Source organism: Carettochelys insculpta, chromosome 6, assembly GCF_033958435.1.
Source record: "Carettochelys insculpta isolate YL-2023 chromosome 6, ASM3395843v1, whole genome shotgun sequence".
Taxonomy (NCBI): domain Eukaryota; kingdom Metazoa; phylum Chordata; order Testudines; family Carettochelyidae; genus Carettochelys; species Carettochelys insculpta.
In genome coordinates, this window is record NC_134142.1 from 59,735,861 (window position 1) to 59,751,246 (window position 15,386).

Genomic DNA, 15,386 nt, shown 5'->3' on the forward strand with positions numbered 1-15,386 from the left:
TAGGAGGAGAGTCCCCCCCCCACCCGTGCCACAGCAGCGGGGATAGTCATGAGCGTGCCAAGCTAGTACACCCGCAGCCCCTCCTGCGGCGCGCGAGGCACAAGCAAGGCTCCGGCCGGCCGTATGCTGCTGCGCACTTAGCCTGAGGGGGCAGGCCCGGCCCAGCCTTTGCCACAGCCCTTCACTCCCCCGACGGGTGCGCAAGCAGAGCAGGGAAGTGCGCGCTGAAACTACGCTAAGGTGGGCGCCCGATGGGTTCCTTGTGGAACGGGGACGGCCGGGGGCAGTCCTGGGGTGGGTACTAGACCTTCTTTTTCTTTCATGGCTTGGCTTATGGAGCAGAGATTAGGGGCTGTCATCAAGCGGCGAGGGGTGCCGCAACAATGGCAATACCTTGGAGCCAGCTGCATAAAATTCCCATTCTTACAGGTGGGGAAACTGAGGCATCAAAAAGTCAGAGCCAAGCTTTCTAAAAAGGGATAGTGGCTTGAGGTATAGGGTGACTATTTCCCAAAGGGAAAATGGTGCCACATGTAGTTGGTCCAAGCTCCTCTAATCTTCCCTGCTATGGCTCTGGCCTGAGTCACTCACCCAGCCCTCCCTGCCCATCCGCCCCCAACACACACACACCCTTTCCTTGTACCAGGCTGGAATAACAGCTGAGCCCCTGTGTGTTTCTCCATAGGGCAGCCTACTTGTTTGATATTACACCTGGAGTACTTTTGTCCATTGGCAGCAAGGGCCTCCAGTGGAAAATTACAAACCTCTAGTGAGGAACAATGTGCAGGTCTTTGGAGGAGGTAATTAAAGGCCTTCCCATATGTGGTGCTTTTCTTTTAGGTCCTTTGACCTCCTTTATATCAGGACAGAAGAAGGCCTGTGCCGTATGAATCAATCCAATCTTAGCAGAGCTTTCTAGCCAAAGATAGGAATTAGGGACTAGTTCTCTGGTACTCCAATCCTTCAATGGGGTCAGCATAGCAAAGTTTGGGGAAAGGCAGCTTCAGACTACTGCTGCATTCCCTTGGGCGGGGGGGCGGTCTCCCTTGTTCCCGGTGTAAATGGTGGCACACTTGAGTAAGTCTGGTGTGCAGCTAGGACTGCCAGGCATCCAGCTTCTGACCAAAACACCAAGTTAAAAAAGGGACCCTGGCAGCTCCAGTCAGCACAGTTGCTGTTAAAAGTATGGTTGGCTGCAGCTGTGGGCTCCATGAGGCTCCCAAAAGTGGCCAGTATCTCCCTCCAGCTCCCAGACACAAGGGAGGCCGGGGTGCTCTCTCTATAACATACCCACTGACATTCCAACCACCTGCTTGATTGGGGAGCAAAGGGCTAAACTGAGAATAGGCACTCAGTCTCTCCAAATATGCTGCATAGTACAAAATGCAACTTCTGGGGTCTCAAGTCAGTGTGCAAAGGGTTCCATTTCCTTTGTCTCTGATCCTAGCCAGTCTACACATTCAGAAAAGGTAACTGCCTGAAAGTCAATTAGCTTTCGTGGGATGCAAGCAATTAATACATGCCAGGCCTCATCTTGCTCTTTACAGTGTAAAACTAATGTTTACATAGAATTAGACTTGCCATATTTTGCAGTTCCCCTGGAAAGCCTGTATGTCATCTGTACATTGAGCGGGGAGGGTGGGGTGAAAAATAAGGCTGGCCCTCCTGTTCTGTACCTCGTGGAGATATCTGGGAATTCCTTAAGAAGCTTTCACCATGAAGAGAGAGATTTTTAATGGAAATGTCATACAACCAAATTACAAGAAACACACACACAAAAGAAATAGTAAATATTACTGTGCTTTAAGAATCATGGAAAAAATGCTCAAACCCCCCCCCCCGCCAAAAACCCCCAAAACAAAACAGTGACATGAAATTAAACCAAAGTCAGATCTCTGTTGAACATCAGGAAGAAAATTCTTAAGAATATCATCTCTTATAGTGCTGAATAATTTCCCAAAGGAAGAATAGCGACACAGAGATAGCCATGTTAGTCTGTATTTTTAAAACTTACTTTAGTGAGTAGCAAAACAAAACAGCAGTCATGCAACACTTTAAAGTCTAACAAAATAGATGTATTAGGTGATGAGCTTTCATGGGACAGACCTACTTCTTCTCCCAGTAGTGGGCGGCAGCAGTGATACATGGAGGTAAATGCCCATCCCTGTCATCTAGGCTACGTCTACACGTGCCCCAAACTTCGAAATGGCCATGCAAATGGCCATTTCGAAGTTTACTAATGAAGCGCTGAAATGCATATTCAGCGCTTCATTAGCATGCGGGCGGCAGCGGCGCTTCGAAATTGACGAGCGTTGCCGCCGCGCGGCACGTCCAGACGGGGCTCCTTTTCGAAAGGACGCCACCTTCTTCGAAGTCCCCTTATTAGCATGAGCTCACGGGAATAAGGGGACTTTGAAGTAGGTGGCATGCTTTCGAAAAGGAGCCCCGTCTGGATGCGCCACGCGGCTGCAAGGCGCATCAATTTCGAAGTGCTGCTGCCGCCCGCATGCTGATGAAGCGCTGAATATGCATTTCAGCGCTTCATCAGTAAACTTCAAAATGGCCATTTGCATGGCCATTTCGAAGTTTGGGGCATGTGTAGACACAGCCCTAGACTCCCCCAGCTTGCTCCTTCCCTCCTCCTGCCCAGGCTCCAACCCTCAGCCTGTTCCTGCACCCTCCTTCCTACCAGACCCCCACCTCCAGCCTGCTCTGATACCCCCCCACTGCTGCCCCCAGCCCATTTATGCACCTTATCTCCCACCCAGACCCCATGCCTGCTTCTTGGCAGTCCCCTCCCACACACTGAATCCTGAACACCCTATGTTTGGTCCCACCTTGGGCCCCAAGAAGAGTTAATCTGGCCTGGCGGAAGCCCTGAACCTCAGTCCTCTTCTCTGTCTGTGGTATTTGGAGCATGAGCGGGATGAGATGTCTCAGTCAGGGGCTGCATCAGTGACGGTTTTGTGGGTGGTTTTTTGCTTCTCCCCAGCTGATTTTTCTGTGGGTCAGTGGCCCTCCAACACAAAAATGATTCCCCACCTCTGCCCTACTACTTGAGTCATTTAAAGTTGTTAGTATTTGTACTGCTACTATTTGTATTGCACTTAGTTACATCAACCAAGAACAAAGTCCCATTGTTCCAGGTGCTGTCTAGACAGGTAGTAACAGACAACTCCTGCCCTAAGAACTTTCAATCTAAACAGACAGAGGATGGCAAGTGATGTAGGACCGCAAGTCAGCTGCAGAGCTGGGAAGAAATTGCAGGTCTCCTGACAAAGCTTGTGCAGTGCCCTCTCAACTGACAGTGTTGCCTCCCAGCTACACTGCTCTACTCAAGAATATGGTTTCTCAACTTGGCTGTGGCCACACTTGGCCAAAATTTCAAAATAGCCATGCTAATGGCCAAATCAGAGAATACTAATGAGGCACTGAAATGAATATTCAGCACCTCATTAGCATGCTGCCAGCCACAGCACTTCGAAAGTGCTGCGTTTCGATCACGGGCAGCTCATCTACACGGGGCCCTTTTCAAAAAGACCCTGTGGACTTCAAAACTTTCTTAGTGACCTCCCTTACTCCTCACGATATTGAGGAGTATGGGGGTTGACTGCCAACCCCTAAGAGTTTGATTTTGTGCATCTCTGTCAGGCGCACAAAATCGAACTTCTGTGTAGTGTAGACATACCCCCTGACACCAGAGATCTTATAACAGATGAGCTGGGAACTTGGCTGGGTTTGAAACTGATGTGAGAGTCCACACACACAAAAACAAAAACCCAATGTTTGTTTTTGTTTTAGGTGACATGGGGACTGTCTTCATGGCTTTTGAACTCTGAGTGCTCCAGTAGTAGGGTAAGAGAGATGTTGCAATACACTACTGTGATACCTAACGCATATTTACAGCAAAACAAAAAAAAAATATTAGGAGGGAAAAGGAGGTTAATTTGTGAGGAAAATGTCTCAGCAAGTATCTTTAGACAATCCCCCTCCATCCTCTGCTTCCCATAACAATGTCAAAATCAGACAGGAAAACACTTTCGGATTTAGGAGACAGTCAAAAGTTTGCAACTGTTTCACCCGCTTGTAGGATTGCTTTCCTGGGGTCTGCTCCTTCTTTCCTGGAAGTCAATAGTGAAACTCCTATTGATTTCAAAAATGCAGGATCAGACCCCTAGATACAGAATGTCAGTGTCATGCTGTCTTTAAAACCTAGGTAACAAGATCGCTTGGAAGGGAGATTTAAAAACCCAGCTGGCTGCTGAGTAATGTTAATTGCTGTCAAGACTGCCACAGAGTTATTGAGGTTTGTAACCTAAACTCAGGAGAGAGGTTAGATTGGGAACCGATTACCAGAAAGGTGAGGCAAGTTACTAGGAGATCTTAATATAACATTCTCCCTTGCCCAGGCCTTGTGATCCTCCTTAGTTTAACTGTCCAGACTGTCAGTGATTTTTGGGAGGCTATTTACAAATGGTATTGCCAGATCTGTATGGTAACAATGTGCACTCTGTCCAAGAAATACTGATACATTTCTGTATGGGTCCAGTTCCAAAATCCATTCCGTAGTCTTTTATTTGCCCAGTGAAGGGTTGATCCTGTTCCTCACTGCAGAAGGATTAAGGCACCTCTACTTGGGTTGTGTATCCTTATCCAGTGAGATAGAGGAAAGACTGATTCCTTTTATTTTCAGTAAAGTACTGAATCCTAATTTAATTAAGTGTAGTTCCCCAACTTGGAAAATCAGACAGCCTGAAGGAAACTGCTATAAATAACAACATAAAGTTTTCTACTTATTAGAGATGCACAAAATTTGTGACACCCATGGCTAGACACTGGCAACTTGTCAGACACCTGAAGGATACATCTAGTTTGCATGTGCATTGATATAAATAAAAAATGAAAGCACCACAATTTCCATACCTTGTATCTTACATGATAAAAAATGCTTGTGAGCGTGTTCGTTAGCAGTAAAAAAACCCAGTATCAATCTGCTTTACCCTCATCTTGTGGGCAAAGGTGGTTAGAGGCCACACTCCAAATCCCCTGAGGCTGCAGTTTTGGAACCCCTGCTGTGCAGAAATGTATGGTAACTGAAATTCATGTCTATAATCAAGCTAGAGGCTTATAAAGCTCAGGAAGGATATTTGTGCCTTTCAGTGATTTTAAAAAAAGATATGGCAGCATATCTGAGAGAATGAACTCAGAGGGATTCCTTGAGGAAATTAGACATTGTTAAGAAATGGCTCCGAGTAAATAGACCGAAACCAAGACAGAGACAGGGAGTCTGAAATGGAAATTTGTGAACTGAGGGCAAGTTATACCAGTGACCTTGCTGCATTCTGCTAATAGAACTGCCACAATAGCACTGAGACAAGCTCTTTACCTGGGAACTGGACCCCCCTGGGACAGACATTCTGCCTGTAATTTGTGCTCATTAATGTACATGTATATTATACACAGAGGTTTATCTGGAACCATGTGTGATGGTATTCCTGAGACATTTATAGGAAAATATGTCCATTCTGATCAATAGAGAGTGATCATTCAGTGACAGAATGCTGTGATGCTTAGGAAAGCGGTGGAAGAATTGTTTTTGTTTACCAACTGCTCATATTTATTCCATAATGTGTCTTCAGAGCCATTTATGGTATTTTACTATAAAACCATGCTGACAGTACTATCAGTTCAAAATAATTGAAGAATAAGTTGCCTTTTTGGGCCACGGTTCTGCAAACTGCTTTTCATGCGTGGATCCTCAAGCCCCAAAGAAGCCACATTCAATTCAGTGAGGCTCCATGCAGGAGTACAGGCCCTCCCATTCAGATGAGGTGGTAGGAGCAAGACCTTAAGTTGGCAGTGCCTGTTGGATTGGGCCAAACTTATTGGTGCTTTATTATCTGTCACATAGTGAAAATATTATTTCTTATATAGTATTAATCAGTGTAGCCAAGTCTCATGGCCTACGTCTACATGAGCCCCAAACTTCGAAATGGCCATTTGTGTGGCCATTTCGAAGTTTACTAATGAAGCGCTGAAATGCACTTCGAAATTGCCGCCTACTTCGAAGTCCCCATTCGAAAAGGAGCCCCGTCGGGACGAGCCGCACGGCGGCGAGGCGCGTCAATTTCGAAGTGCCGCGGCTGCCCACATGCTAATGAAGCGCTGAATATGCATGTCAGCGCTTCATTAGTAAACTTCAAAATGGCCATTTGCGTGGACATTTCAAAGTTTGGGGTTCGTGTAGACACGGCCATGAGCTCATTGCAAGTATTGTGATTTAGTGTTTATTCTTAGAACCTCACCTACCAGAATCAAGAGATTGTATGTGCATCTCAGTTTTCATTGACAGTAAGGACTTGTCAGCCCTCACAACTATGGTGAGAAGCTGGAAAACACAATCCAAGTGTAGTTGAAAGCCCTCAGAAATCAAAAGGTAAATATTACCTCCCAATTATTATTGTTGTTAAAATGTCTCATGATTTTTAAGAAATTTTCATTCTTTTGATGGGTTTGGATCATGCTTTTGATTGCTTGGGGTTGGCAAATTACTGTTGTGCACTGCCTTTTCACAATAACATTGCCATATAAGTTCTGTCACTACAGAATCTTTATTATTTGTGTTGTGGGAAGCAGGAAAAACCTAGCTTGATTTTTCAGATTTTGACCCTGATCATGTATGCCCTACACAATCTAAACTTATTAGACTGCGGGGTTCATTGGGTGCAAGTTGGCTTGCTGATAGATAAGAAAAAGTGTTGCACACTTTGAACTGAGCAAATTTGATAATGAAGTCATTCTGAGATTAAACAAACACTGAGATGATGTTTCTGCTGGGCCTTTTTCTGAATGTAGCACATTTTAAAAGGCAGAAGTCTCAGGGGGCTTCTGTCTCTTTAAATGTTTCTGACAGCAAAAGAAAAACACTCTTTCTTCCCAGGCCATGGAAATCCCCTTGGAAAGCCATTCATTCTGTCCCAAGAAAGGTAGAGAGCCCCCGGTAAATGAGACCTAAGGAGTGGCCCTCAGCTTTCATTGTCAGATGGGCAAACATAAGCTTGTATTGTCCATTGAACATTTCTCTCCTCCTCTTTCTGAAACAGTACAAGCTCACAGAGAAGCCTAAAAATGACTTGTTGAAGGAAGTTCTGTGACTCTGATTGAGGTGTGTGTCAGGGCGGTGGTACGTGTCATTCTTTGCCCGCTGCAGTCAGATTGATTTTTTTCCCCTGCCTTTTCTTTCTTTCATCCCTGTTCACACAGGCTTCAGCTGTAGAATTCTGTTTTCTAAAGCAAACTGGCTCAATTCTGTTGAGACTTTCTATAGAATAGATTTCTATAGCATGCTACTGATTTCTATAGCAAGTAAGGGGTTTTCATCATTTACTTCACCTATGGAAAAAAAATGGAATCAGAACATGATTCGTTTACAAGTGACTTACTATTATGTAAACTTCAGTTTATTCTTCCTCCTCTGCTTTGTCAGCTATCTCCTTCTGTTCCCATCTCCTGCCTTAACCTTCTGTGTTTCTGAACCTGGCTCATTCTTTTTTTACCTTCCTACTTCTTATTAGCTGTCATTTCCTTTCTCATCTTGCAGCCGATTTTGTTCACACTCTTTGTTTTCTGGGCTTAGTCTTTCAAGCTGTATTCATTTTATGCCCAAATTCTGCAAACATGTAAGTGGTTGACTGCTACCATGGTCTTGGGATTTCAAATAAACTACTTCTAGTATTAAAGGTAAGCATGTGCATAAATGTTTTCAGAATTAGGGCCTCGCTCTCTGGGAGCTCCCATTGATGCCTGTAAGTGGTGGATCAGGCCCTAGCATGTTTAGCATACTTTGAGTACCATATAATGAATAATAATACATTAAAAAGTGGAGTTGTAAGTGCTTAGCACTTGTCAGAGGCACTCTGCACACACTTTATATTTTAATATAGAAAAATACCTTGTTAAAAGCATCTGATTTGAACAATGCTTACTATATTGTGCCTTATGCTGCACTCCTCACTGTGACGTACATGGAAGTTTTGCCTGCAGAAGATCTGTAAAAGTGGGAGCCCAAACATTCTTCCATTAATTAGATTTTTTTAAATTTTCCCAGTCTATTTCCCTCCCCACCCCCCCAGTCAATTGATAACAAAAATAGTTAATACTTTGCATATTTATAACACTTGTGTATAATCACTTACGCGGATGCCTAACACTGTGCATTCTGATTAGTCCCAGTACTACTGTGTAAAATGAGTGTTTGAAGAATCAGGTCCTCATAGATTAAACTCCACCTCCCCTCCCTTAGGGTAAGGAAATGTTAGCCCATTTTATAAATCAGGAGAATGGTATTATTTTGCTTTTTTTTAAGTAACCATTTGCTTTAAGATTTACTATGATAACTTGCAAATGAGAAAATATATTTTGGGGTATTAATGACAGAATTGCTGCCAATCCCTTCTTGTAAAATTTAAAATAAAATCCTAGAGGCTTGATCTTGAGAAGTGCTGAGTACCTGAATTGCCTACTGAAGTTTGTGAGCACTCTGGGTATTCAGGACCATGCAGGATTAAGTCCCAAGACCATAAAATCAAAACCGAAGTGAGACACCAAGGTAAAAATTGCATCATTAGTGCCCAGTCCTGCTAATAATATTCTGAAGGGTTCATCTAGCTCTGATACCTGCCAGGAGATTAACATTTCTAGTCTACTTGTGTATGAAAATATGTCAGGGGGATTGATTTTTGTTGTGGTGATCCTGCATTTTTTTCACATAGGAGAGCATCCGGACTGTTGTATAGTCTATGGGCCCAATCCTGCAAACCTGTTGGGAAGAATTTGCTTAAGAGTTTGTAGATACAGTCCTTATATTTCTCCATGTAAAACTGTCTCCTCTTTTTACATCACCTATGAGTACCCCATAAAACCTTTTAAAATTGTTTGTAGCTATTTGTAGCATTTACTCTATGTACTGTAGAAAGTTTTATTATAATATCAGTTTTAAGGGTTGATTATTAAGACACTAAATCTGTTTCTGCAGAGCACAGGGAGAGATTCTCATTTTGCGCTCTGAATTTTTGTGTCCAGAAATATTTTTCCATCTATTTGCAATGTAAATTTAATATAATTTTCTCTCAGTTAATCAATAGGATTAGAACAGAAAATAGGTGCTTGATCCTGCTCCCACTGCAGTTTCTCCTTAAAGTTCTATGTGAGATGGATTAGGCCATACATTTTTAAAGGAAACTGTTTTCCAAAAAAATCCCCAAACCTGGAAAATAAACTTGAAAAACAAAAATTTAAAAAAAGATCAACAATGAAATCTCAGAATTCTTCTGCCTTAGTGTTTACAGCATTTATTCACCAACTCGTTATGATGCCTTTTCTTCTCATGTAAAGGTCTATTCGCATGTGGGCCAAAGGGAATAAGCAGCAGATTTGCTGGAGTCCTTGAAAAAGTTTTTCTTTGTATTATTATTCTGAAGCTTCGTGTTAGCAGCCCCTGTACTATATCATACATATAAAAGGAAATTGAATATTTCTCAGATGCTAATATTTCTTATAAAGATCATAGCTTACCCTTTTCCCTCTGTAATCAGGTGCAGCAGTTCTGATGCTGAGATCACAATGGCAGCAATGCTTTCACTGGGAAAGGATCCTTCACTTTGGCTCCTTTCTTCCTCCTCTCTTTATACCATCTGATGTTTCTAGGAAGTGGGTTGAAAGGCTGAGACAGATTTTCATTTTTAATAACTGAGCTTCAGGTTCCCAGGGAAAAAATGTCCTCCATTGGAGACAAGAAGGTCTTGTGTCACCCAAATTCTTTATTTATTAAAGAGACAGAGGAGATCCTCTTACAAAACCCAAGAAGAGACTCCTCCTTAAATCTGATGAGAGGTTCGCTGAGCCTGTTTCTCTTTCATTCTCTTTTCATTTCCACCTCTCTGTCATGCAAATGTTAAATCAACACCAGTGCTGGAAGCGAAGTTTCCCCACAGAAGAAGCACTGTCCATTGGTTAACACACAGGGCCATGGGATCAGAAGATGTAAGTTCTGCTCCATGCTTTGCTATTGATGCAGTGTGACCTTGCAGAGTCACTTAATCGCTTTGTGCCTAAGTTTCTCCATCTGTAACATGGGGCTGATGATAATGCTACAAACCTTTGCAGGGTACAATATAGAATGAAGCTGATTTAAAAGCACATTGAGATCTTCTGGTGACAGGTCTTATGAAAGTACAAAATATTTTCTCTCTTTTGCACAGTTCTGAGGAAGGCTGAAAGCTGCTGAGGCACATGGGGGCTGCATCCACTAAAACATTGGCAGGGAGCTTTAAAAAGACCAAAGAGTTAGAGCTGATTCCGAAGGAAACAGGACAGGAAAGGGAGAAGTGAAATACTGCTAGGTGGTAATGTTGGGGGCAGAGATAATTGCAAATGACCATAGGAATATAGCAACTTCTCTTTCCACTTCGTTACTCACAATTTGTTTATTTAGTTTCCCTGCCTTTGTGAAGGAATTTGGTTTCCCTGCAAGTTGCTCTTGTGCTTGCAGACACCTGACTTGATTCATCACAAAGCATCTCATGGGGTTGCCGGGGGGAGCTAACATTAGGGGCTATTTCTAGCCAGAAATGTTTTTACATTCTTTGTTCGTTCCCTCTCTCCTTTAGAGTGTTCTCCTAGGTTTTCTCTTTTGTATCTTTTCCTGTTTTCTCCTGCTGCTTTTAGCCTTTCTTTTCTTCCTTTCTCAGATATCTCTGTGTCCTCCTTCCATCTATTCCCATTTTTCACATGACTTTTCCCTTACTCTCCCAATCTTTTTCCCAGAGATGGAGGTGAGAGTTGCCCACTTCCAATTTTATTCTGTGGATTAATGGTAATACTTAGGGCTTTCTCTCTTCAAAGCACTTCTCTCTATTTTACAAATGAGGAGATTGAAGCAGAGGGGTTATGACTACATTTTCAGTATTCTGGGTGGCCTCAGTTTTTTGATATTGCAGTTGAGCACCCAAAATAAGTGGCCACTTTTGAAAAATAGGCTGTATCTATCTGACCTTTTGTAAGGTTCCTGTCACCTTAATATCTATGCATCATAAGTAATTTAAGTGGTTTGGCCAGTCAGTGATAAGGTGACCATCCATCCTGTTTTGGCTGGGACAGTCCCATGTTTCAGGCACTAGGAAGGCACCCCGACTTATTTTAATAGAGGGGCTAATTGTCCCATATTCACGCCCCCTGCTGAGCTGCCCTTCCACCAGGTCAGCGCAGCCACAGCTGCTGGCTGTAGAGCACGTGGAGCATGTACTCAATGGCCACGTGGACAGGCAGCAGTGGGGGCCATTCCATAGGTTAGTTAGGCAGGGTATGTTTGGGCTGGGGGGGTAGTGTGTGTCCCCCACTCCTTTTTAAGATTTTAATGGGACCTGGGGCCCTGGGTAGCTGCCCCTCCAGCCAGGGAGACCCCCTCAAAGCAAGGCTGCAGCCCCATTCCTGGTTCTCTGTGGCTTGGGGAAGATGGGAGCCTCAGCAGCAGTGTTGAAGTCCCATTGGCAGCTTCCTGCAGCATGGGGAGAAGCTGTGAGCCTCACCCGTGGGCAGCAACCTCAACCCTGGCACCCGCTGGCATGGGTCATCTGGCAAGCTCCTCACCCACTTCCAAAGGCAAATGCCTCTGCAACCAGGGAGCTTCCTCATGGGATGGCAGCCCTGTTCCAATGCCCCGTGGCACAGGGCAGCTAGGAGATGCACTTACTTGGGAGCCACCCCCAAGGTGTCCCGTATTTGGCCCAGGGAAATATGGTCACCTTACTCAGTGATGTAAACAGTAAACAGGGTTTGATTTCCCCTTCTTCTAGCCTGTCTCTAGGATCTGTCTGTCCCCAGATTGTGAGCTTCCAGGAGTAAGCACTCAAATGTCTGGAAAGTATCTAGCAAAGTCTGAGTGCTACCATAAACAATAATAAATAACATTAATGTAGGAGTTTGACTTCCAGCCCTGTGTTGTGTTCAACAAACAGTGCTGCCTCTAATATCAAACTTTTAAAAAATATTCCAGTAGTCTACTGGTCCAAGCTTTTGTCACAACATTATTGTAAAGTGGAACGTTTGGGTCTTTACTGTAAGATAAGATTTTTTTGAAAAAAAAAGTGAAATTATAAATGAGACATAAGATGGCTTCCATCTGAAACCCCACTGAGATGCTGCGCACCTCTAGAATCCTACTTCCTTTGTGTTTAATAAATTTCAAGCAACATTTCAAGCAAACTTTTTTGGACAAAAATCCAAAAGCACTTGCAGTTTGATTCGATAGTTCCTTCTGACTCACGTGGTCCATTTCCTAAGAAAAAGAGTGTATTTTAAAACTGGAGGAAGATTAAGCTTTCTTTGTATTGAATCAGAATTGTAGCTGTGCCCCCGGTTGTAGAAGATTTGTTCCTCCCCAAATACATGTATAAATCCTTTAAAAATAGTGATAAACAGCTGCTCTTCTTGGAGTGAGGGAGCAGGCCTACCAACCCTCTGCGTGGCTAACTTCCACTGAAGTCAGCAAAGGTCTGCATGCAGTGACCTTACAGCACTGGAGCCCTTCGTGCTTGATACTTTATCTTGATGTATAGTAACTTGGGGATAAGGTGACCATACCTCCCTGTCCCAATACAGGGACAGGGAGATCTGGGGGGAGGGGCACCTCCTCCCAGCTCCACCAAGCCGTGGGGAGCTGGGAAGGAGGCAGCAGCTGCCAGCCCTCCTCGGGAGCCTTGGGGAAACAGCTGTCCCCAGCACTCCGCAGGAACCCCAGGGAAGCAGCAGCCACTGGCCCTCCCGTGGAGTCCTTTTGAAAAATAAGTAGGGACACCTTTTTTCCATCCCAAATACAGGACCATCCTGCCAAATATGGGAGGGATGGTCAGCCTTCTTGGAGATGATTGTGAACACTCAGACATGAGGTCATTGGTGTAGGAGATCAGAGAATCAGGCCCAGTGTCTCTAGTGGATAGAGCAAAGGAATGGGAATCAAGAGACCTGAGTTCTTGTCTGAGCTCTGTTAGTGAACCTCTGTGGGATCTTAGACAAATCAGGATAATTTTACCTGTGCACCTTTATGAAGCTCTTTGAAATCTAGAGATGAAAAGTGTTATATAAATACAAAACATCATTGTTATGATGTCACTAGAAAGGTAATTTTTCCAAGATTTGGAATAAAGGGCCTGATTATCTCACTCTGGTTTTACAGCAGGGTAACTGTATTGACTGGTTTTTGTTTTGATTGTATTGACTACAGTGAATCCTTACACTGGTCTAAGAGGAGAATCAGGCTCATGGACACCAGATTTTACTCATCAGTTCAGTGCCACAGTAACACATGCATTCTCACACCATCTCTTTCACAAATTTATACCTCCGTTAATGCTGTGTCATCTTTGTGCAGATAGTCTACCTACTTTCCATTAGAGTCAGAGCCTTTCTGTGCTTAGTCTTACAACACTTATTCTGTAGCCCCATTGACTTGTATGCTCTTTTTTGGAGTTCCCTTTTAGTTTTCACTGTGTTGACCAAAGCTGGGAAAATCCTTTAAAAAAAAAAGCCTGCAAATATTCACTGATATTTTAAAATAAATTCAGTTTGGATCTGTTCATGGCCCATTTGTGCCTGTCTCTCTAATTCTTGTCTGAAAATAGTTGTATGATTCAATTTTACTTTGCACAAAAGCTCACATATTTGAATAGTCATGGAGAATGGACCACAACTTCTCTTTCTCTGAGAATTTATACCAGAAATATGACTATATAGTCTGCGCTCACCCAATCAGAAATAGAAACCACAGAATGTATCTTTGGGAACCAATCACAACTGAGCAATGCATTTCAAATACAGTACCATACTATGGAGTAAATTGTTGCAAATACTACTGAATAATTTTAAATAACAAATCCATTGAGGCCATTGCAAAATGGGATGCAAAATGGCATCCCATAAACAGCAAAAATGGCTTAATGCCTCATAGTATATGTTGTGTACTGGTCACTCAGTTTTTGCATTGATGTATTCTAGAGGGAACTTTATGCTCCCCCTCTTGTTTGGAAGAACAGGATGTTGCTTGAAGAGCAGGGGCCTTAGACTAACCCATGAGATCCTTGGAGGAAGTGAAGAAATTGGCATTCTAGTTAATGGGCTCAGGAGCTGTCAGGATCATTACTAGTAGAAGCCTTCTAAATAGGGGAGGATTATTATCTCATGATGGATAAAAACAGGATTTGCATAAACAAATTTTGATAATACGTAGACAGACACCCTTAACTAAATTCATCCCTGCTGTTAACTCTCCTGTCTTACACTCGGGATGAATTTGGCCCATTGTATGAACTCATCCAAAGTTACTAATGCCTCCTCTTTTAATGTTGTATTTGCTTAATGCCTATTTTGTACATTACTTTACACTGTGCCTTCCAGAATATATAAGCGGAGATTTTGTGTATTTAAGTGTGTGCACAAGTATGTATGTGCAGCATGGCACGATCTATGCTCTTTGTGTGTCTATATATGGTAAGTAAATATAAACGTCTAGGCAGTGTGTGCGGGGGAGGCCTTGGCCCTCATCCATTACACCCTGCCTTTCTAGAACTCTATTAAAATTTGATGTTGTTTTCCTTCTGTGTCTCCTGAGTTCTTTGTTCCACTCAGGCCAGTGCTGACCAGCATGACTCCCAGACCAGACAGACAGCGGGAGGGGGAAAGAGGGAGAGAGAGAGAGAGAGAGAGAGAGAAAGAGATGGTCTGTAGTTTGGGTTTCGCAGGTCTTGCAGTTTCTAATGAGCTGTCAATCAAATGAACTGTTTCTGTAGAGCTTATCTGTTCCTGGCCAGAAGGGCCAGCACCAAGGATTCTTTCTAACCAGAGGGCGAGACATGGACACCAGCAGTGGATTAAAACACCTTGTTAGCTTCACAGCCAAGATTTCTCTCAGAATTCTGGTCATGTTTGGAGTCTCACATGAAGAATATTCACATAGTTTTACAGCAAGTAGACAAACTTTGTTCCTGCGTCAGAAAAAGTTGGATCAGTGCCCACACCACCTCAAAGGTGGGTGAACAGGATTGTTTGAGGCCTTGTATCAGGCAGGCTTATAGGTCAGCACTGGCTTGAATCACCTTTTTGGCAGTCACAGAGAGGAAGCTGATTCCCATAGATATACCAGAACTGGGATCATTCTGTAAATCCTTGAAGGTTTGATTAGAAAATAGGACCAGTATCTACATTACCCTGGGGTTTAGTTTTGCAAAGCAAAATCTAAACCGACAGAGATTTACAAAACAAACTCTATGGTTTTCTTCCCTTAGAGAACAAAGAATGAACTCAATTTGGAGGGGAAATGCTATAATATAGCACTG

The 15,386-nt window shown here is 43.3% G+C and overlaps 1 protein-coding gene across 6 annotated transcripts in view; it reads left to right on the forward strand.

The window, feature by feature from the left end:
- The window catches only part of BUB1B (BUB1 mitotic checkpoint serine/threonine kinase B), a 223,788-nt gene that overhangs the window by 127,718 nt on the left and 80,684 nt on the right, over positions 1-15,386 (forward strand). Inside the window, exons 1-2 of one of the 6 annotated variants that reach the window (XM_074996971.1) lie at positions 104-240; positions 3,802-3,855. The exons of the other annotated variants lie outside the window; for them this stretch is intronic. The gene's annotated coding sequence lies outside the window, so the exon portion shown is untranslated. Of the gene's footprint in view, positions 1-103; positions 241-3,801; positions 3,856-15,386 lie in introns of those variants that run through there. 6 annotated transcript variants of the gene reach the window in all.